The sequence below is a fragment of the Rhineura floridana genome, chromosome 1 (assembly GCF_030035675.1).
Source record: "Rhineura floridana isolate rRhiFlo1 chromosome 1, rRhiFlo1.hap2, whole genome shotgun sequence".
NCBI lineage: Eukaryota > Metazoa > Chordata > Lepidosauria > Squamata > Rhineuridae > Rhineura > Rhineura floridana.
In genome coordinates, this window is record NC_084480.1 from 2,246,596 (window position 1) to 2,269,530 (window position 22,935).

At 48.5% G+C, this 22,935-nt stretch overlaps 1 protein-coding gene across 4 annotated transcripts in view; it reads right to left on the reverse strand.

Annotated features, from left to right (window-relative positions):
• The window catches only part of IL11RA (interleukin 11 receptor subunit alpha), a 139,891-nt gene extending 123,929 nt beyond the window's left edge, over positions 1-15,962 (reverse strand). For all 4 annotated transcript variants that reach the window (XR_009760922.1, XM_061613062.1, XM_061613040.1 and 1 more), the window contains exon 1: positions 15,809-15,962. The gene's annotated coding sequence lies outside the window, so the exon portion shown is untranslated. The remainder of the gene's footprint in view (positions 1-15,808) is intronic.
• Between the last annotated feature and the right edge of the window lie 6,973 nt (positions 15,963-22,935).

Here is a 22,935-nt window from a genome sequence, read left to right on the forward strand (position 1 = left end):
ATGGCGACCCTATGAATAGGGTGTTCATGGTAAGCGGTATTCAGAGGTGGTTTCCCATTGCCTCCCTCCGAGGCTGAGAGGCAGTGACTGGCCCAAGGTCACCCAGGGAGCTTTGTGGCTGTGTGGGGATTCGAACCCTGGTCTCCCAGGTCGTAGTCCAACACAAGCAGGGTACAAAATGGGGTGACGGAAAGGGCGTTTTCATTATTCTTTAGCTTCCTGACAACAATTGAAAAAAGGGTCTTAACTTGGCTGAAGTTCCCCTTTTAAATATTCACCCTTCAGCCTGCATCCTTCCTAACTGAACCCATCAGGCCTCTCCAGCGGGGTTAAAGATTAACACCCGCCACGCAGTGTCTTCACATGGTGCCATGAGGAACCCCCCCCCCCTCTCTTGCAGGCCTGAAATCATGGCAGATGAGAAACTTCACGCTGTCGCCTGGCACAGAAACCTTCTGGTTTGTATCAGGAAAGCAGACAACGCAAACCCAGAACTGGAACAACATATGCCAATGGGATCCTTTCCATATGCAGCCAGAGGCGTTTTATGTCGGCCACGAGGCGGGGGTGGCAGCAGGGTAGGGTTTCTTTCTTGGCTTTGCTGCAAAAATGCGTTTCTGAGACTTCTGCACATTTCACACACAAGCAAATCATTTATCTTCACAGTAAAAGTTTTATGACAAACTTTGATGTATGAACAAAAAAGAGAAAGAATCATCATGTCTCCCCACGGGCACCGAATTCTGTGTTTCTCCTCGTCGGAGCTTCTCTCCACCCCTTTCCATCATTTTATTTCCTTCAGCTATTCTCCTCCTCCAAGATCAAAGAAAGTGACTTGCCTCTTACTCTCCTTTCAGCCCAAGATCCAAAGGAGGCTGGAAAACAGCAGCAAAGTCGGAGCGAGTCTGAACAGCCACCAGGCTCTCAGTGGTCATTTTTGTCCCATCCATGGCGGCTCCCTGGCTCGTGGCAAGGAAAGACATGGCCCAACTCAATTGCCAGAAGAAGCAGTTGACACTTTTGTTGGCCAGGCCCACCCCCACCAGCCCCACAGAATAGCTGGGGATGCAGCTGGATTGGAAATATCAGCCAAATGGAAGACGGGTGTAGATCTGTCAACCGATAATTGGATGTCGAAGATTTGGGAGACAGCACTTTCAGAGCGTCTTATATATCATAGCAGAGTAGCCCATGGACAATCCACAAAAGACAATTTTGATGCAATGCTGGTTCCTTTTTTTGAGCTACATAAATGGTTATACAAATGTTGTACTCCCTCCAGGAAAGCATATTTCCTTATGGAGAGGTTACGTTTGTTGTCTTAGGGATGTTCCTGTATGATGCTCCTGTTTGTACATTGGAATATACTCCCCCCTTTTTTCTTCTTTCTCTCTCTCTCTCTCTTTATATTTATATAAATACTTTACCCTCTCCCCCCTTTTCTCCTCTCCCCTTCCCCCCCTTTTCTTCACTAAGATAAAGCACTGATTGAGGAAACAAGCAAGCTGTAATTGAAGAGATACTTGATTTGGCAAAATGTACTCCGTTTATGTTTGATAATAATGTTGTATGGTCGACCCTGTAGTCTCAGGGGTCTACAGGATTATGCTGTTACAGTAAAACTTTAATAATTTTTATTTTATTTTAAAGAATAGCTGGGGACAGCGTGGCGGTAACCTTCCCTTTGACTACTTTTTAATCGGCAATTGAGGCTGAATTTTTAACTGACACTCTCACGTTCAGCTATTCAGCACCCTCTCTCACTTTGAGAAGAACCACCTCAGATCCTTGCTGTAGGCTGCTTCTTCCAAAGCAGATACCTCAGCAAGGCTGCTTATAGCTACATTTGTTTTGGGGGCTGCCCCATAGGGCAAGGCCGTTGAACTACAGCGGTTTACCACGGATGTCAGCTGCCACCAGGCTATTTTCCCCCACATTGCTGCAAACTGCTGACAGCAACCTTCTGTGGCACCAAGGAGGCAAGCCCACTTGGCAGGGCTGGCGGCTGCTGCTGCTGCCGCCACACACACACGGCTTGCTGTGTGCAATCTGTAGCGGCCTCAGCATGGTCCCCGTTTCATGCTGCACAGGCCCAGACACAAGTTGAAGAGACCCAAATGCATGCGTCTGGACAGAACACAACAGCGAGGCACAAGGGAGAGGGAGTCTGGGGCCAGGGCTCCCTGCAGCCACTCTGGAGCTTCACTTCCTAGGCCACCAGCACACTATGCTGACCAGAAGCCTGCCTGACACACTGAGCATGTCTTCAAGAGCACCACTGGTCCTGCCCACTGGCTGGTAGCCAGCTGACCCTTGAGGGCCAATCCCTGCCCAGCAGGCCCTACATATGTCCAAGCCTCAGAGGCGCTCCTCTGTCTCTGTGTGCATCATCAGAGTAGACCTCACCTGGACCAAGATGAGCTCTTGCTCCCTTTCCCTGCCCATGGCCTTTTGGAATGCAACCCTTAAATACACACCAATCTGTGACTACGCTACATGCTTCGGGCACTTAATTGGCTGCTCCTTTTGATCGTTATTGGCTTCTGGAACTCAACCCATACCTGCCTCCAAGAGTGTCACTCACCTCCAGTCCCTTCGGTCTGACTGACAGCATCCTCCACGAACTGCAAATATTGACTCCTTAGAGAGCCTAATCTCTACTGGGCCCCAACAACAACACCACAGAAGGAAAATAGCAATTGCCATAGTGAGGGCCATCAAGTGATGCATGCTACACTTGGGCTCTGTTGACAAGTTGGAGGGCAGAGCCAGCAGGCTCAGTTTCCCCCCCCCACACACACTGTGATTTCCGCATGAAGCAATGCATGAATTGTTGTTGTTGTTGTTGTTATGTGCCTTCAAGTCAATTACGACTTATGGCGACCCTATGAATCAGTGACCTCCAATAGCATGAATAGGCCTAAAGATATTCCCACACAATCAAGACAAAGAGGTGGTGAACTTTAAACTTTAAGGACTAGAAGCTTGACAACAATGCACATAAACAACTTTCAAGATCCAGACCCATTTGTAGAGAGAAAACTCAAGAAAACGCAAAAGAGTTCAAAGAAAAACAAAAAATTAAGCGATGAGGTTGTTCGAGAGGGTGGAGATCAGTACTTACCATCTTAAGGATCTGCAAATATTTGGAGGGCCATGACAACTCCCTGGTGGCTTTTGCTGAAGAGTGTGTGTGTTTGCACAAAAAGCAGTAAAAGATCAGATTAGAATTCAGTGGCCTTTTGATCAACAAGAGCACTCTGAGAAGAGTAAAGCTTAGTGAGAACCGACCGGAACTGACAAAGAAAACGGAGGTGCCCATTCCGTGGTCAGGCCAAAGTTAAAATAATAACATCTGGGGAGGGGAGGTGGTAGTCAAAGAACCCATCAGCCATCTCCTCCAACCCTTTCCTGCCCAAAGATGGAACCAGCCATCTACCAGCCATCGCGGAAGTTAGCCAGCCAACGCAATCCTGATCACATGTTGGTGAAAGATGCAACCAGCCAGAGCGGTGCAGAAAAATTGCTCCTGCAGAGCGAACAGCTGCAGGTTGTGGAATCAAGCAAAGCTATTTCCACACAAAAAAAGAGGCAAAATGCTGGCTCCACGATAGCCTACACAGAGGCTCCTCCTGTCAGTGCTGGCGCAGGGCTAGCGGTATAGAGAAAGTCGGGGGCCAGGAACCGTAACTGGAAGTCAGACACCACAATCCTGATTCTCCTGTTAGGAATACATTTATTTTAGACCCCAAAAAGTTGCCTAGGGTTGTCAAGAGTGGTTTAAAAGAACCTACATTTCTGTCAGAACCAATGTTGCAAAGAATTCTGGACCCTAGAGAAACACAACTCAAAGTTCAGTTTCTTCCCATGAGAAATAACACCCATAGGCGCCTCTCTGGCTGGAATAATAATATCTTGGAAAGATAAAATGTATCCCAGTTGATTGTTGATAGTTTCTCTTGTCTTGCTTCATTTTTTCATACACACCCTGACATTGTAGCTAAATAGCATAACAGAACAAGGGTTCCTAAACACTTTGCTAGAATGAATCCATAGTGTTACGTCATACTGCTGACACAAGCACACTAAAGCCTCATGTTTACCTTTTCACCAAATGTCAATCTAACCCTCTTCCTCGCATTTCCTCAGTTCTTATCTCATATTAAGCTGCTTAGATTGACATGTGTATGAATTATTTATCAAACTCTCACTTTTAGAATTATGAGAAGTGTAACAAAGGATAAGAAAATGCGCTTGTTTTATTCTGTAATATTGTATTTTTATTCTATGATTTTAGTAAACATTGCATCTTGTTTTGCTAATGAAACCTATATAAATGAAGCTTTGGGCTAATAAAGTTTGTTCTCTCTCCTGACAGACTGTGGTCTGTATGGTTAGAGACCCTTTCTTGATCAAGCAAGTAACTGTCTGTGTGTCTGCTTTACTTTTGGTATCTGGTGGGACCACTAACAGGTAAAATAAATTATTGAGCTTGTGTGCCTAATTAGAATTAAGGTATACGCCTGCTCACCCCTCCAGAGAAGGGAGGGGGTATTTAAATTTGTTCCTAACACTCCCATGAATTTGTCTGACCCCCTTTTGAAGCTGTCAAAGCTGAAGGCCATCACATTCCCACAGTTTAAATACATGCTGTGTGAAGACGTTCTTCCTGTAGTCTCTCCTGAGTCTTCCTACATTCAAAGTCATTGGATGGTCCCAGCTGGATTCTAGCATTATGAAAAAGGCAGGGAAAAAACCATAAGAAGAGCCTGCTGGATCAGGCCAGTGGCCCAGCTGGTCCAGCGTCCTGTTCTCACGGTGGCCAACCACGTGCCCACAGGAAACCTGCAAACAGCACACGAGCGCAAGAGCACTCTCCCCTCCTGCAGGTTCCATCAACTGGTATTTGGAAGCAGGTTGCCTCCGCTTATGCAGGCAGAGCGTAGCCATCATGGCTAGTAGCCACTGATAGCCTTATCCTACATGGATTTGTCTAATCCTCTTTTAAATCCATCTAAATTGGTGACTCCTGTGGGAGCGAATTCCATAATTTAACTATATACTGTGTGAAGAAATACTTTATTTTGTCTGTCCTGAATCTTCCAACATTCAGCTTCATTGGATGAACACTAGTTTTAACGTTGTGAGAACCTTTCTCTATCTACTTTCTCAATGCCATGCATAATTATATATGCTTCTATCATGTCACTTCTGACTCACCTTTGCTCTATACTAAAGAGCCCCAAATGCTGCAAATGATGTCAGTGGGGCAGTGAATCCACTCCAGATTTTAATCCGAACTTCTAATCATTATGCAGGTCTTTGAATCCCAGCCAATAAGTTGATTTTATTTGTATTAGTGGAAATTTACTTCCACGGAGTATTGAAGTTTGCGCCAGAGTGGGCAAGACAGAAGACGCAGAGGTAAGGATTTTTTTTTTAAGGGTTGAATCTCAACATAAACACACTGCAGAAAGCACAGATGCCTTTTTATTTCCCACAGAGGGATGAGATCCTCCATCTTTACTTTCAAATACAGGTTTGCAGAAATGAAAAGGAAAAGGCAGCCATACGAACAGAAAACAAGGATGGCTTCTGGATCAACCAGCACCAAATGGGACAATTTAAACGAGAAACAAACAAACTCTCTGCAACAGGTATTGGCACAGCATTCCTGGAGAAGAGAAGATGCCCAGGATAAAAGATCAGGGAGTGAGATCAGCCTGAGAGCAGAAAGGACTCCCTCATTATTGATCTTTATCCTCTGGGAGTCTTTTCAGGCTGAAGAACAGTTAAAAATGCTTTGAATAAATAAATATATTATGAGTACATCTTCGCTATGTTTTCCATTTACGAATCCACACTTACAGGCAGAAGACCATCAGTCGAATCTTCCATGGGAGAAACATGTCTGTGACCTTAAAGAGCTGGTATAGCTAGGAAGCTGAGTTACAAATCAGGAAGCTCAAATCTTGCCTCTGCCATGAACTCACGTGGTGGATTTAGGCCAGCCACAGTCCCTTCATTTGCAACCGGAGGCGAGGGGGATTATAGTGCTGGCTTTCCTTACAGCACCTTTGCTAATCTGATGCCCTCCAGATGTTTTGGACTACAACTCCCATCAGCCCTAGCGAGCACGGCTACGGGTTGCAATGGTACAGCCTGGGACACAAGCCACCTCTCACTTCCTGCAAATCCTTCGTCAATATCCACTTGTCTCTTGAGGCTTTTTTTTGCTTATAATGTAAAGTACCACGAATACACCAGTGGTGCTGTGTAAATAAAAATGCAGCCCACTTTGACGGAGCAGGGAAAAGTGTGGCCTGAGTTGTGTGGCGGCTGTGGTTATCCAAGCTGGCTGTCCTGGGAGCTCTCATCAATCATCACCGTGTTCTGCCAAAGGGCATCTTTGGAAACCAGGCTGCCAGCTCCATTTCCTCAACATCCCATTGCTGCACCATGCTAACCACAACTTGGAATTGGCAATTGCAAGACCAGCCGTCGCCTGTCGAGGGGGCAGAATTTGACCCAGAAGGTTCCAGTTGCTGATGCCCACACAAAATCGACAGATCACCAAGCTGCGCAGATCTTCCATGTTTCGGTAGTGGCCATGCAAATATTCTTCAAACTCTTCCCGATGAGAAGGCTGCGGCTGCAGGGAGCTGTCGCCTTTCCTCTTGCATCTAGACCCAGCAGCTGTCATTCATGCACCTGGAGCCACAAGGGTAGAGGACTGAGCAGGCGTCTATGAGGGGGTCCACTGAAGGGATGGCCCCTTGCTGGCCCCTTCCCTCGGCACATTGGCAGAACCTCTGAAAGAGCCTAGGCACGCATGCAACACATTTTACAGCAAGCCCGCCTGAGTAGACAAATAGGGAGCTGCTTTAGACCAGGTCAGAGCACTGGTCCATCTATACTGACTGGAAGCAGCTCTCCATGGGTTATGAGTCATGAGACATTCCCCGGTCCTACCTGGAGATGCCGGAGATTGAACCCGGGGCCTTCTGCACGCAAGGCAGGTCCTCTACCACTGACCTATGGCCTTCCTTGAGATGCAAAATAGACAGTAGCTCAGAAGAGACTGGTGGCTATGCTGGGAACAGCAGCCGGGATCCTAAAGCTTTCTCCTAAATCACAGGAAATGCTGCTTGGTTTCAAACATAAGGGCTACCATTCATTTATTTGTTGGTTATGAGCAGAAATCCTGGCATTCTGGCCTCAAATATCCAATTTGCCCATGGAGAAGACTCAGCTGGAGGTGGTGCGGGGTGCAATGTTCTGCCTTTTCAATTCTGCATCCTCTGACAAACCGCACAACAGGATGGAAAGAGGAGAGTAAAGATCCCTTCAAGGCATTTACCAGAGACCATTAGGCCTAGTAATCAGTTAAAGCTTTGTGGGGGGCCATCAACTGCTTCTGGGGGCCTTTCACTGATTAGTGGATTCATTAGCCTATTAAAATAAAACATTACAGTGTTTCAGGCAGGTGATATACTGTAGACATTTCTACTGACTTGATATCACAAACAAATCACTTTTATTGAGCTCATTCCAGCAAGCATGGCTGAGGTGCATATGTAGTAATGGGAATTCATGCCTTATCAGATTGTACACATTAGGTGGAAAATGCAAACGAAATACCATGCACATAGTGTGCACGTGGGTTAGGATGGAGGGAGAGCGGTGATCTTGTTGATGCGCGTGTCCCAACCCTCACACATTCAAGCACCACCTGTGCATGGGCTGTTTGGTGTACACATCCTCAGCATGCAATCCGACTCACCATTTTCCAGTGGGGTAGATAGCGTCTACAAGGACCTATTCGTGCACATAGTACGCAGGAATGACTGGAGGAATGGATGGAGCCAGCGACTCTAACCTCAGTCTCACACACACACACACACCTGACCTCACGTTCATTGGACACCTGAACAATTCTAAAGGAGCTTTCAGTCAGGACCCATGGAAAATTGTTAGGGTCCCAAGTGCAAGGGAACACTGCCCATTCCTGGAAGCCATACAAATTGCTTGCTTTTAAACTTTTGCTTTTACAACTGCTACCAGAAGCAGAAAAATCATGAAGTTGTTTGCTAAGACCCTCAGCAATTTTCAGTGGTCTGTGGGGGGGGATGGGAACCCCTGCTATGTTGATTCCCCCACTTTGCCCTCCCCGTCATGCACGCATGCACACATAAAGTCCTGGAACAACTGAATAGTGGGTTGGACTTGATGGCCTTATAGGCCCCTTGTAATGATTCTATGATTCTATGAACTCACAGCCTGGGACACTGAAGGATGCAAGACTGCAAAAATTGCCAGGCTTCCAATAGAGGGGTAAAACTAGGCAAAAAGAAAAAAAATTCTCTGCTATTGCCACTACACCTCCGAGAAAATTCTGTTTGAGAATTTCCCTGGAGAAATTCCTCTGTGCACAGACAGGGTGGAAACTTTTGAAACACACGGCTCTAGATTTTCAACTGAATGGGAATCTTTCCACAGACCACTGTAATGGAAGGGCCGTAGCCCAGTGGCAGAGCAGATGCACTGCATGAAGAAGGTCCCGGCTTCAATCTCCAGTGGCATCTCCAGGTGGGGCTGGGAAAGATTCCTCCCTGGAAGCCTAGAGAGTTGCTGCCAGTCGGTGTAGACAATACTGAAGTAGGTGGACCAACGGTCTCAGTATTTTCCTATTTCCTATTTTCCTGGAGCTCACAGGCCACCAGTGGTCCATGGGCCACATTTTGAGATCTCTGCTCTGTGAGAAAGACAGACAACATATGGACAATCACAGAGTCTGTACACAGGGGCAGAGAGGCCCAACAGGTGATAGCAACTTCTTCTAGAGACTATCAAGCAAATTAGGAATGGATGTGAGTTCTTACAGTCACTGAAAGCAACGGATGCATTTGGACATTTCTTTCAACTGACCTATCCCATGACTGATTCCACCATTTAAAATCTGGATGTATAAATAACAGCTGTCAAGAGGTTGGCCGGGATTCAGGGGAGTCAACAGACCAAGGCCAGAGACGGTCTGTGTTTTCTCACGGTTTTAGCCACAACAGGTCTCTGCACCTCCAACAGTTTTTCAAATGCACGTGATCATCCCACTCAAAATGTGCAAAGCTCTTTGGCAAAGCTTTTCGGATGTAGTGGGCAGCAAGTCATGAATGTGGAGCCAGCAGATAAATCAACCAGGTTTGTTTGTTTTTTAAAAAAACACCACCCAATCTTAGCCCCTGCTTATCTGCAACAATTATCAGCCAGACCAAATAAGGGGTCATAGAACTTCTAGAAAATGTCTCTATTAAGGAGCTCAAAGTAGCACATATGATGTAACCCCTCCCCCATTTATCCTACAAAGTAAGTTAGGTTGAGAGATAGTAGTTGACCCACAATCACCCAGTGAGCTTCATGGATGAGCTGGGATTTGAACTCAGGTCTCCTGTTAGAGCCATACGACAATGGAACCAATGACCTAGGGAGGTGGTGGGCTCTCCAACACTGGAGGCATTCAAGAGGCAGCTGGACAGCCACCTGTCAGATATGCTTTGATTTGGATTCCTGGATTGAGCAGGGGGTTGGACTTGATGGCCTTATAGGCCCCTTCCAACTCTACTATTCTATGATTCTCCCCAGTCCAAGTTGGGCACTGACCACTACACTACCATGCATGTTCTCATGCTCAGGTTTGGGCTTTGGCGAGTCTCCAAGAGGAAGGGGTTCTTTCACAATGGGGCAACCAGCAAGAATACTTTCATATGGCTGGCAAACAAATGTCAGAATCAAGAACAGCCTGCAGAAATCTGCAGAGGCTGTGATGGAACCTGAGAAATATTAATCACGCAGATCAATCACTTCATGATTTGTAGTAAGAAAAAGATTCCCAAACGTGCCCACCTCTTTCAGCTCAACTAGAGATCCTAAAAGGGTTTGTAATGTTGCAACTTCTCCGCAGGGTATGCAAGGGATGTGGAAGGGAGAGCTGGATTCTTCCACTGTGCCACGGATTCACTGAATGGCCACAGTCAAGCCTCTCCCAGCCACAGCAACCCATCTAAGAAAATGTGACCCACCTTAGAGGCTGGTTGTGAGGAGACACACCCACAAAAAGAATGAAAAGCATTCCATCATTCAAAAGTGCTGTCTTGTGGCTTGGCTCACTTACTGGAGCCATCTACGAAGCAATCACATTCTCTCTTCCCTGCGGTCACCCACAGCTTGAGGTGAGGAAGATCTCATCTTGGGAGAAGGGGATGGGCAGGATTCATCTTTCTTGTTTGCTTGTTTCATTTGTATACCGCCCCATAGCCGAAGTTCTCTTACGATTACATCTATATCCCACCTTTGCTTTAAGGAACCGAAGGTGGCCTATGGGGTTCTCCCCCTCCCCATTTCATCCTCACAATAACCCTGTGGGGCAGGTTAGGCTGAGAGACTCTGACTGGCTCAAGGTCACCCAGTGAGCTGCATGGCTGAGTAGGCATTCAAACCCAGCACTCTGCAGTCCTATCATGTCATGCTCTGGCCACTACACACACACCACCCCGGCTCAAACAATTCACCTCACAATTCTACAACTTTAGTCCCTCAAGGGAAAAGGGCTCCCTGCTTTCAAAGTGGAGTCCTGAAGTCCAACTTGTAGCTTGCGATCTTCCACCAAGCTCGCAGGGGGCCCTCTGAGAGCCGGGGGGTGCTCCCTCTCCTGCCTGTGGCTGGGTCCCACGGCCAACATTCTCCAGGAAGAGTCGGCGCTGCTTTGCTGCCCCCACACTGCCCCAGCAGGCGGGGTGGCTGGCTATAAATCAAGGTGCACGGCTTCCGATAAGGCTGTGGGCCACAAAAGAGAAAACTTGTGGTGCTTCCAAGATTATCCGGGCTTGGGGACCGATGGCAGGCTGAGTCACTCCCTCAGCCCGTTCATTCATACATTGATTCATTCATGCTCCGCAAGCGAGGCCAGAGGAGCCAAGGGACTTCTCCCGCCCTCCACGCCAGCTGCCACGGCTAGAGGATTTCATTACAGCAAGGGGAAAGTTGCTTAACCAACATCACGTGCAGTGCGATCCTGGCTTCCCACCCCAACACTGGACTTTGCCACGTGTGGGAGCAACTGATACCACTGCAAAGCCATCTCAGAAGGGAGCTGCACACATCTGTCCTCTCCAGAGCTGCGGCCTGCTTCCAGAGAGACCCAGTCTGCAAGGGGGACCCCCTCGCCATGCCGGCTCCAATGTCCTTGCCTGGTTCTGCCCATCCAGGCTTCCTGTGCCCTCCCACGCAAGAGCCTCCCTCCCTGGAGTCACCCCTTGCCTTCTGCCCTTTCCCTCCAAAGGCCAGCTGCCAGAGACATTGCTCCTCCTCAGCCCCCCCCCTCTGCTTGTGTTCTGCCAACTCTTCCTGCTGGCCAGTCTCCTTTGCAGCGCGCCAGGGAAAAAGTTTTGCAGCCCAAAGAAAAAGGGGTCCAAGAGGCTTCTAACAGAGAGAGCCAAGAGGCTCAGAGGCAAGGAACGCCCCCGGGACGAGGAAGGGATCCCATTCCCAGATTTTAGGCGATTTTAAGAGGCCACACCAGAAAAAGGTAAAAGGGGATTCAGGAGGGAGTGAAAAGCTTAAGGGAAAAAAACAAGACATGAAAGAACAGGGTTTTAGCAAGCTGCTACTTAATATTTTTGGCTTAAAATATAATTAGCAGGACCAGAGTTGGCAAACCCATTAACAAAAACACAAGTGAAGGTATTATATTCCAGGCACATCCCAAAAGAATCATTCCCTTGGTCTTTAAGCTAAGCCAAACTCATAGACTGGGATCTTGCCCAGCCCTATACTTGGAAGCAAGAACATCCCGCCACCAGCTTCCCACAGGTCAACTCAGGCTGCTCCTCTAGCCAGTGTGGTGTAGTGGTTAGAGTGTTGGACTACGACCTGGGAGACCAGGATTCGAATCCCAACACAGCCATGAAGCTCCCTGGGTGACTGTGGGCCAGTTACTGCCTCTCAGCCTCAGAGGGAGGCAATGGTAACGCCCCTCTGAATACCGCTTATCATGAAAACCCCATTCATGGGGTTGCCATAAGTTGGAATCGACTTGAAGGCAGCCCATTTCCAACTGCATCCAACATCCATTGAGTCTCTCTCCCAGTCAGATACTCCTGGGAAGCTCACAAGGGCTGCATGATGGATGGGGGCAGCCCACCCCTTTAGCTCCCAGTATCTGATAATCAAAAGTAAACTACATCTGAACATGGAGGTTGCAGAGAGCGGCCTTCTCCAACCTGGTGCCCTCCAGATGCTTTGGACTACAACTTCCATCAGCCCCAGCTGGCTGATGGGAGTTGTAGTGCAAAACATCTGGAGGACAACCAGGTTGGGGAGGGCTGGCACAGAGATATAATGGCTAACAACAATTGGCCAACCTCTCCTCCATGCATCTCTCCCATCCAAAAATCTGCCTCTGCTACAGTCCATCACCCCACCTTGTGGCAACAACCAACATTGCACGTCAATCATGAACTGCATGAAAAAGCAAAATACTTTCTTCTTGGTGGTGTTTCTGCCTCCTGCCTGAGCATATATAGGCATGCATTTCACTGGATGATCCAGAATCAAGAGCGCCCTGAGACCCAGGGGAGGAGCCCTCTCTTCAGTCTCTCCACACCACAAGCAGAGAGTGCAGGTGCAAGACGGACAAGAATAGCCAGAAAAGACTCACACAACACACTGAAAGCACATTGTGCAAGGAAATATTACCCCCACAGGCTCTCTAGCCAATGAGCAAGATACTAGCTAAGTTTCTGCAGTACCAGGGCATTGTGCTGGGGTTGGATCGAGAGGGCAAAGGGGCACCCTGTGCCACCGCCGCTGCAGCCTGGCAGACGTAGCCTCCTCACCCACGCACACACTTGTGATACGCAGTGACTGTGAGAAGGCCACGTTGCTTTGAAAGGCTTACTCAAGAAGGAAGAGCTCTTGCATATCAAGCACACCACAACGGGAGGAATTCCCCTTTGCAAGTCTTCCTGAACACACTGTTCAAAGGAACACAGGAAGATGCCTCACACAGAGTCAGCGCCTTGGTCCATTCAGCTAAGTATTGTCTACCCTGGCTCTCCAGGATTTCAGACAGTCCCACCTGGAGATGGAGCCGGAGACTGAGCCTGGGGCCTTCTGCATATAAAATATATTCTCTACCACTGAGCTATGGCCGCTTCCTAACAGGGCCTTCTATCATTATTGTTGTTGTTGTTGTTTATTGATTTATATCCCACTTTTCCTCCCGGCAGGAGCCCAGGGTGGCAGACAAAAGCACCAAAAACATTAAAACATCATAAAAACAAACTTTAAAACACACTGAAACAAAACATCTTCAAAAATGTTACTTACAAAAAAGCTTTCAAAACATCGTCTAAGATTAAAAACATTTTTAAAAAAGGTTTAAGAACATATTAAACAGCAATTCCAACACAGGCGCAGACTGGGATAAGGTCTCCACTTAAAAGGCTTGTTGAAAGAGGAAGGTCTTCAGTAGGCGCCGAAAAGATAACAGAGATGTCGCCTGTCTAATATTTAAGGGGCTTGATCCTACAACATCTGATTCTACCGCATTTGGTCTTCTGCTGGCCCTCCTTGCAAGGCCAGATTGCTCTGGGGTTCTGCAGCGTGATCATCACGACCACAACACAACTGAGCCGGTGATCCCCCTGACTTTCCCTTACGAGGATATAAGAAAACAACAGTGTTGTTATGTTCCTTCAAGATGATTATGACCCAAAACGAGCTGCCTTGTTTGGAATCAGAGCAACAGGCCATCAAACCCGGGCACAGTCAGCAGCTCTGCAGGGTCTATGCAAGACCCCTTGTCACTGGGAGGTGCCTGGAACAGAGCTGGGCCCTTCTACAGGCTCCCACGGAGTTGCACCGTGCTGGTGCCAGAAGGGATCCACACCTTGGGCACATGATAAATAGCATTATTATGCAACTCCCTTCCCCACAACTCTTACAAGATAAGAAATCATAAACACCCCCATTTTAGAGATGAAAGAACAGGCTGAAAGAAGAAGGGGTGTGTGGCCTGTGGAGAGTTATGAGGGCCACATGTGGCCCCCCCAGGGCTGAGGTTCCTCATCCCTGCTATAGTATCTTGTGTGAACGCAACGTGACTCTTCATCAGGGCCTAAAGTGTGCCCAACAAGGGCCACACACGCACACTCCCCATGCCAGGGTGCTTCTCCATCCTTTCAGCACATCTTCCATCCCCTCAGCTGCCACTCGAGCCTTTGGCTGCCCATCATCAGGGAGCCCTGTTGTCCATTCTAACAAAGTCCGCAGGGTTTGTAAAACATGCCACCTTTCCGAGCACCAGCGCAGCATTCACAATGCCATGTGACCTCTCTGGAGCTCTGAATCACATGAGAGACAGATCTTCTAGGAAGGGAGGGGATGGGAGGGTGAAGAGACAAGCAGCAGGTCCCTAGGCACCCCTTCTTCAATGCAAGCAAGCAGCCTTATCAAGTTGGGGGCCGTTTTATGCCCCTGGGACTTAAGAGAGGGCCTGAGTGAATGCAGGCCTGAAGGCAGCAATCCATGGGTAAAACTTTGGACCACGTGAACGGTGCGTATATCCCAGGATACTCTCTGCATAGAAAGATTTGTACCCTTGTAGACATACGTGTGTGCGTGCCTGAGTGTGCTGTGCGTGCAAGCATATATAGTAGTCACAAACATGGAAGTGTCCACAAGAGATTTATGAGCGTTTGTGTTCTGAAACAGAGAGTTCTCGATTGCTGCATCCAGAGTTTACCTTTCCATATGCAGTTCCCATCATAAGAAGCAAAAGACGGAGCATTTCCCAATTCCATGGGGTGGGGGGGAAAGGGAGGGCAGGGGACGCTTGAAATGTGTGCTATCAGTGTTCAGGCCACCCCACCCCCGTTTTCTGACAGTTGCCCCAGGATCCGAGCCGACGGGCTGAGCAAAGGGGCCCTGGGCTGCAGCAGTGCCCCCTCCCTCCTTCCTTCCTCCCGCCTGCCTGGCATTTTATGGGCAGTGAGCTGCCTCTTTCTCAGGCAATAAAAGTTGGGTTGCCATCTGCAGCTGCAGAGATTGGGGGGAGGAGAGAGAGCGATGGGGGAGGAAGTCCCTGTGTAGTCTCCAAGGAGGGCTGCCAGGGGTGGGCGCGGAGAGGCCGGCAGGGGCAGGATCCCCAAGGCCTGGGGGGGGGGAGAGGGAGAAAGGCACCACCCCGTCCAGGCTGCGGCTGTTGCCGAGATGTTTACGGTCCCCGGTCCTGCCCGCCAGCCCAAACGGGGCTGCCCTTCTCCGCTGCGTCCGCCTGGCTGGCGGTCCCGGACGAGGGGGAGTCCCGCCAGGCAAACAGGGACCTTGCGGAGGGAGCTTGCGCGGGGAGCCGCAGGCAGGCGACGGCCTCCTGGACCCCCACCCGCAGACTTCGGGGGGGGGGGAGGCGGCCGTTGCTGCGGCCGAGGGGAACAGCTGTCTGCGACGCGGCCGGGCTGCGACGGTCCTACGGACGGCCCGGGGGAGGCAGTCATCGGGGAGGGGGAAAGATCGGGGGGGGTTGGAATGACTCCGCCGGCGCAGGGGGGCGTTTCGAGAGCCCTTTGGGACTGAGGGCATCCCGGGGGGGGGCTTCTCCTTGGGCGATCAAGGGGTCGCGCGGGGGGGAGAAGCCGAAGGAAGGAGGAACGGCGGGGGGAGAGACGGCGACCTCCAGGCCGTGTGCTCTGGGAGGGGGCTCCCCCGGCGCGCGCCCTCTCTGGCGCCCAGCCGCCTGCCCTCGGGCTCTTACCTCCTCCTCCTCAGTCCCGGGGCTGCTACCCGCGCATGCCGGCGGCCGGTCGTCCTGCTCTGCCGCCTCCGCTCCGCCTCCTCCGGACGAGGAGGACGCGGGGGGCAGGGAGGTCGTCGGCCCGCCCGCCCGCCCGCCTGCTTCTCGGCTTGGCCCGCGCGCCCCGTCCCGCCCCGCCCCGCCGAGTCGGCGGAGGCCGCGGCCAATCCGAGCCGGCGGGACGCTGCCTGGGTGGCGGGGGAGGGCCCGGGCAGGCCCGGCGGGACGCGGCGGCGTCGCGGGGGCTCCTCGGGTGCCGGTGCCGCCGCCTGCCCGGCTGGGGTCCTCGTGGGAGGGCGCGCGGCAGCAGGCGCGGCCCCCCGACGCCTCGTCCCGCCCCGACGCCCGAAACCCGCTCCCGAGGCGTCGGCGTCGGGGAAGCGTCGGCAGTCTCGTCCGGACCGGCGGCGACCAGGCTGGGGGAGGCTGCCTTGGGTCAAGGGGCTTCGCTGAGCCCAGCGGCCTCTTCCGTGGCTGTCTGAGCGCTTCTCATCCCTGCCAAGCCTGGCAAAAGCTGAGGAGGGCTTGGTCTCCCTCCGCTCCTGGGTGGGTCATTGGGTTGTAAGTGTTCTGGTACTTTTTCTTTTGAATCATTTTCTCATTTTTTGGAAATTATATTGCTATTTTCAGATTTTTAAAAGATATAAATAGTTCCACTTTGCAGTGTCTGTGGAAACAGCAATTATTCTTGTTGGATTTTCCATGGGGGAAAAAAACTAGCGTGTGCCGGTTCTGCCTACCAGCTCTGCCTGGAGGGTTCCCATTGGCATCTGGTTGGCCACTGTGAGAGTAGGATGCTGGAGCAGATGGGCCCGCTTGGGCCGGATCCTGCAGACAGGCTCTTCTCATTTAAAGCATTTTTATCCTGTTCCACGGCCAAAAATAAAAAAAAATAAAAATTCAGAGCAGCTTACAAATATCAGTGATAAGACCATCTCTGCTGTCAGGCTTACAATCTAAAAGACACAACACAAAAGGAAAGGGGATTGGGAGGGAGGAGGAGGAGGAAGGCAAGCTCTGGCACTAATCCTTAGTTATGGAGATCTTGTAGTGAACAGCAGGAACTGAAGGATCTGGAGAGGAGCTGGATGGAGCTGGTCTTTCAGCAGAGCTGATGGGGAGGCCCTGCAGAGAAAAGCACTCTTGCTGTCACTCCCCCCCCCCATCTTCTATTTCTTATGCACCAATTCTATGCCTGCTATCAAGTACAGCTATTTATTCACTTATTTATTAAATTTCTGCCTCAACCTTCTTCCCAAAGGGAGCTCAGAATTAGCCACCAATTAGCAATCCACCAGACTAATAATCTAAAGAAGACTGAACATATTTTTGGATGTTCCACTTGCCTGGTCAATCAGAAACCAGGAACAGCCACTACTGGCCTTCTTTCTCTTTGGATGAGAGAGAAGTGCCTGTGATTTATGGTGCTCTTGCAATACGTGGCTTAGAAACAGTCAAGTAGAGCAGACCAGAAGCAAGGCACACTCCCTGGGCAGGCAACAGATCCACAAATCCCGCACCAGCTCCTCAAAGGGAGAAGTTGCAGCCCAATGATGGTTCAGGCAACTCACAGTTCACTTGTGATCTCAGCAATGGGTATTCAGAGGACTGATTCCTTACATAGAGTCTCCAAGATGGCCAAACTCAGATTGCATAGTATGCAGTAGCAGAAGCTTTGCAGCCTGACCCTTCTGTTTAGTCTCTAACTTAAAGATCCATAAGCAAGACTGCAAAATATGTTGCCTTTTCTCTCTGCACCATGTATCTTTGGTACAAGCATAAATCTTGCTTTGCCACCCTTTATTAAATCATCAGCATTAGACTTGTCCTAGAGAGTCAGAACAGTTGTTACTGAGCAGAGGAGAGACTGAAAGAGAGATTCTGACTGTTCACTTGAAGGTGTCTGCCCCACAGACAGTGAATAATACAACACACTTCTCTGACAGGAAAAAAGGGGGAAGCCAGCAGAAGAAGCCAATGTGGCTTCACAGAAAGCTTAGAGATGTCTTGAAAACAAAAAAGGACACATGCAGGAAGTGGAAGGAAAGCCAGACCACAAAGGAAGAGTACAGAGAGGCAGCACAGAATTGCAGGGATGGCGTCAGGAAGGCTAAAGCCGAGAATGAGCTGAGGTTAGCAAGAGATGCCAAAAGCAACAAAAAAGCTTTCTTCAGGTACATCCACAGTAAAGGACAGAGAAAAGAAAAGGTGGTATATGAGAATGGCAAAAAGATAACAGACGACAAAGAAAAGGCAGCAGTGCTCAATTCCTACTTCGGCTCAGGCTTCTCCCAAAAGAGGGTCTGTGACCCTCCTGAGAAATGTGAAGTTGAAGGGGCAGGATTGCAGCTTGAGACTGATAGACAAATGGTCAGTGAATACTTAAATCACTTTGAACGAGTTCAGATCGGCAAGGCCTGATAAACTGCATCCTGGAGTATTGAAGGAACTGGCTGAAGAACTCTCTGAACCACTGTCTATTATCTTTGCGAAATCGTGGAGGATGCATGAAGTGCCAGATGACTGGAGGAGGGGTAATGTTGTCCCTATCTTCAAAAAGGGCAAAAAGGAGGAACCTTGGAACTACAAACCAGTCAGCCTGACATCGATCCCTGGGAAAATTCTGGAGCAGATTATAAAGCGGTCAGTCTGTAAGCACCTTGAAAACAATGCAGTGATTACTAGAAACCAACATGGATTTATCAAGAACAAATCCTGCCAGACTAATTTATCTCATTGTTTGATCGGGTAATCTCCCGATCAGTGCTGTGGACATAATATATCTTGACTTCAGCAAAACTTTTGACAAAGTGCCCCATGATACTCTGATTGACAAGCTAGCTAAATGTGAGCTAGATGGAACAACTATCAGATGGATCCACAGCTGACTACAGAATTGTACTCAGAGAGTACAATTATCAATAGTTCTCAAACTGGGGGCAGGTAACGAGGGGGGCAGTGCAGGGCTCGGTCCTGGGTCCAGAGCTCTTCGACAAGAACCCCAGAAAATTTTGAGAGCACACACCTTATCTATTTACGTGCTGCATATAAGTCACTATTAAAACAGAAAAAAGATCTGTCTGCTAGATCCCAGTGGCAATTGCTAGAGCAGGCGGTGGCAAAAAAAGACTAGCCTTTGTTCTGGGATCTGGTGGCTAAAGGGATGCATACACTAGGCTCTCTAAGCCCCTCCCAGATATTGGCTGCTGATTGGCATACACACTTTAATAAGCTCTATGCGTTATCTGACAAAGCCCCTCCAGCTTTACACCACCTGGTTCTCCCCTTACCTGACTGGCCTCCTGTAACGACCGCTCAAATTAGATTGCTTATGTCTACTCTGAGATCTGGTAAAGCCCCTGGTGAGGATATGCTCCCCGCTGAGATTTTTAAATATTTGTCGGATTGGTGGGCTCCTATCCTGGCCAAACTGTTTACACAAATTAACAATACCGGTACCTTTCCAGCGGGGTGGAAGCAAAGTATTGTTGTACCCATCTATAAGAAAGGGGAGAGGCTTGACCCTAACAACTATTGCCCTATCAGCCTGCTTAACATAGGTGTTAAATTGTATTCTAAATACCTGTTAACTAAGGTCGAGGAGTGGGAAGCTACAAATAATGTTATTTCCCCAGAACAAGCTGGTTTTTGTAAAGGCCAAAGCACCATGGACCATTGTTTAATTTTATACTATCTTGCAAGGAAAAGCATGCATGGCCCTACGAAACATTTATATGCCACCTTTGTGGATTTAGTGGTGGCTTTTGACTCTATAGACAGAGTAAGACTGTGGAACAAACTAGCCAATACCAACATAGATAATCGTCTTCTCTTCCTCATCAGAAAGCTATACTCTGACAATAGTGCCAGAGTTAGGGTGGGTGCTACAGGCACACTTACAGACCCCATTTCTATCCAAAGGGGAGTTAAGCAGGGATGTTTACTAGCCCCAATTCTCTTTAAGAACATAAGAACATAAGAAGAGCCTGCTGGATCAGGCCAGTGGCCCATCTAGTCCAGCATACTGTTCTCACAGTGGCCAACCAGGTGCCTGGGGGAAGCCCGCAAGCTGGACCCGAGTGCAAGAACACTCTCCCCTCCTGAGGCTTCCAGCAACTGGTTTTCAGAAGCATGCTGCCTCTGACTAGGGTGGCAGAGCACAGCCATCACGGCTAGTAGCCATTGATAGCCCCGTCCTCCATGAATTTGTCTAATCATCTTTTAAAGCCATCCAAGCTGGTGGCCATTACTGCATCTTGTGGGAGCAAATTCCATAGTTTAACTATGCGCTGAGTAAAGAAGTACTTCCTTTTGTCTGTCCTGAATCTTCCAACGTTCAGCTTCTTTGAATGTCCACGAGTTCTAGTATTATGAGAGAGGGAGAAGAACTTTTCTCTATCCACTTTCTCAATGCCATGCATAATTTTATACACTTCTATCATGTCTCCTCTGACCTGCCTTTTCTCTAAACTAAAAAGCCCCAAATGCTGCAACCTTTCCTCGTAAGGGAGTCGCTCCATCCCCTTGATCATTCTGGTTGCCCTCTTCTGAACCTTTTCCAACTCTAGAATATCCTTTTTGAGATGAGGCGACCAGAACTGTACACAGTATTCCAAATGCGGCCGCACCATAGATTTATACAACGGCATTATGATATCGGCTGTTTTATTTTCAATAACTTTCCTAATTATCCCTAGCATGGAATTTGCCTTTTTCACAGCTGCCGCACACTGGGTCGACATTTTCATCGTGCTGTCCACTACAACCCCGAGGTCTCTCTCCTGGTCGGTCACCACCAGTTCAGACCCCATGAGCGTATATGTGAAATGAAGATTTTTTGCTCCAATATGCATAATTTTACACTTGTTTATATTGAATTGCATTTGCCATTTTCCTGCCCATTCACTCATTTTGGAGAGGTCTTTTTGGAGCTCTTCGCAATCCCTTTTTGTTTTAACAACCCTAAACAATTTAGTGTCGTCAGCAAACTTGGCCACTTCACTGCTCACTCCTAATTCTAGGTCATTAATGAACAAGTTGAAAAGTACAGGTCCCAATACCGATCCTTGAGGGACTCCACTTTCTACAGCCCTCCATTGGGAGAACTGTCCGTTTATTCCTACTCTCTGCTTTCTGCTTCTTAACCAATTCCTTATCCACAAGAGGACCTCTCCTCTTATTCCGTGACTGCTAAGCTTCCTCAGAAGCCTTTGGTGAGGTACCTTGTCAAACGCTTTTTGAAAGTCTAAGTACACTATGTCCACTGGATCACCTCTATCTATATGCTTGTTGACACTCTCAAAGAATTCTAATAGGTTACTGAGACAGGACTTTCCCTTGCAGAAGCCATGCTGGCTCTGCTTCAGCAAGGCTTGTTCTTCTATGTGCTTAGTTAATCTAGCTTTAATAATACTTTCTACCAGTTTTCCAGGGACAGAAGTTAAGCTAACTGGCCTGTAATTTCCGGGATCCCCTCTGGATCCCTTTTTGAAGATTGGCATTACATTTGCCACTTTCCAGTCCTCAGGCACGGAGGAGGACCCGAGGGACAAGTTACATATTTTAGTTAGCAGATCAGCAATTTCACATTTGAGTTCTTTGAGAACTCTCGGGTGGATGCCATCCGGGCCCGGTGATTTGTCAGTTTTTATATTGTCCATTAAGCCTAGAACTTCCTCTCTCGTTACCACTATTTGTCTCAGTTCCTCAGAATCCCTTCCTGCAAATGTTAGTTCAGGTTCAGGGATCTGCCCTATATCTTCCACTGTGAAGACAGATGCAAAGAATTCATTTAGCTTCTCTGCAATCTCCTTATCGTTCTTTAGTACACCTTGGACTCCCTTATCATCCAAGGGTCCAATCGCCTCCCTAGATGGTCTCCTGCTTTGAATGTATTTATAGAATTTTTTGTAGTTGGTTTTTATGTTCTTAGCAATGTGCTCCTCAAATTCTTTTTTAGCATCCCTTATTGTCTTCTTGCATTTCTTTTGCCAGAGTTTGTGTTCTTTTTTATTTTCTTCATTCGGACAAGACTTCCATTTTCTGAAGGAAGACTTTTTGCCTCTAAGAGCTTCCTTGACTTTGCTCGTTAACCATGCTGGCATCTTCTTGGCCCTGGCGGTACCTTTTCTGATCTGCGGTATGCACTCCAGTTGCGCTTCTAATACAGTGTTTTTAAACAACTTCCAAGCATTTTCGAGTGATGTGACCCTCTGGACTTTGTTTTTCAGCTTTCTTTTTACCAATCCCCTCATTTTTCTGAAGTTTCCTCTTTTGAAGTCAAATGTGACCGTGTTGGATTTTCTTGGCAATTGGCCATTTACATGTATGTTTAATTTAATAGCACTATGGTCACTACTCCCAATTGGTTCAACAACACTTACATCTCGCACCAGGTCCCGGTCCCCACTGAGGATTAAGTCCAGGGTTGCCGTCCCTCTGGTCGGTTCCATGACCAACTGGTCTAGGGAATAGTCATTTAGAATATCTAGAAATTTTGCTTCTTTGTCATGACTGGAACACATATGCGGCCAGTCTATGTCCGGGTAGTTGAAGTCACCCATTACTACCACCTTTCCTAGTTTGGATGCTTCCTCGATTTCATATCTCATCTCAAGGTCTCCCTGAGCATTTTGATCAGGGGGACGATAGATCGTTCCCAGTATTAAATCCCTCCTGGGGCATGGTATCACCACCCACAACGATTCTGTGGAGGAGTCCGCCTCTTTTGGGGTTTCCAGCTTGCTGGATTCAATGCCTCCTTTCACGTATAGAGCGACTCCACCACCAATACGTCCTTCCCTGTCCTTCCGATATAGTTTATATCCAGGGATAACTGCATCCCACTGGTTTTCTCCATTCCACCAGGTCTCCATTATGCTCACTATATCAATGCTCTTCTCTAAGACCAAGCACTCCAGTTCTCCCATCTTGGTTCGGAGGCTCCTAGCATTAGCGTACAGGCACTTGTAAGCAGTGTCTCAATTCAAGTGTCTTTGGCACTTGTGGTTTGGCCTGTGGTAATTTTGCTTTTCTGAATTTATATCCTGTGCCCCTGCTCTCACGATGCCTACTTCTAGGCCTACCCT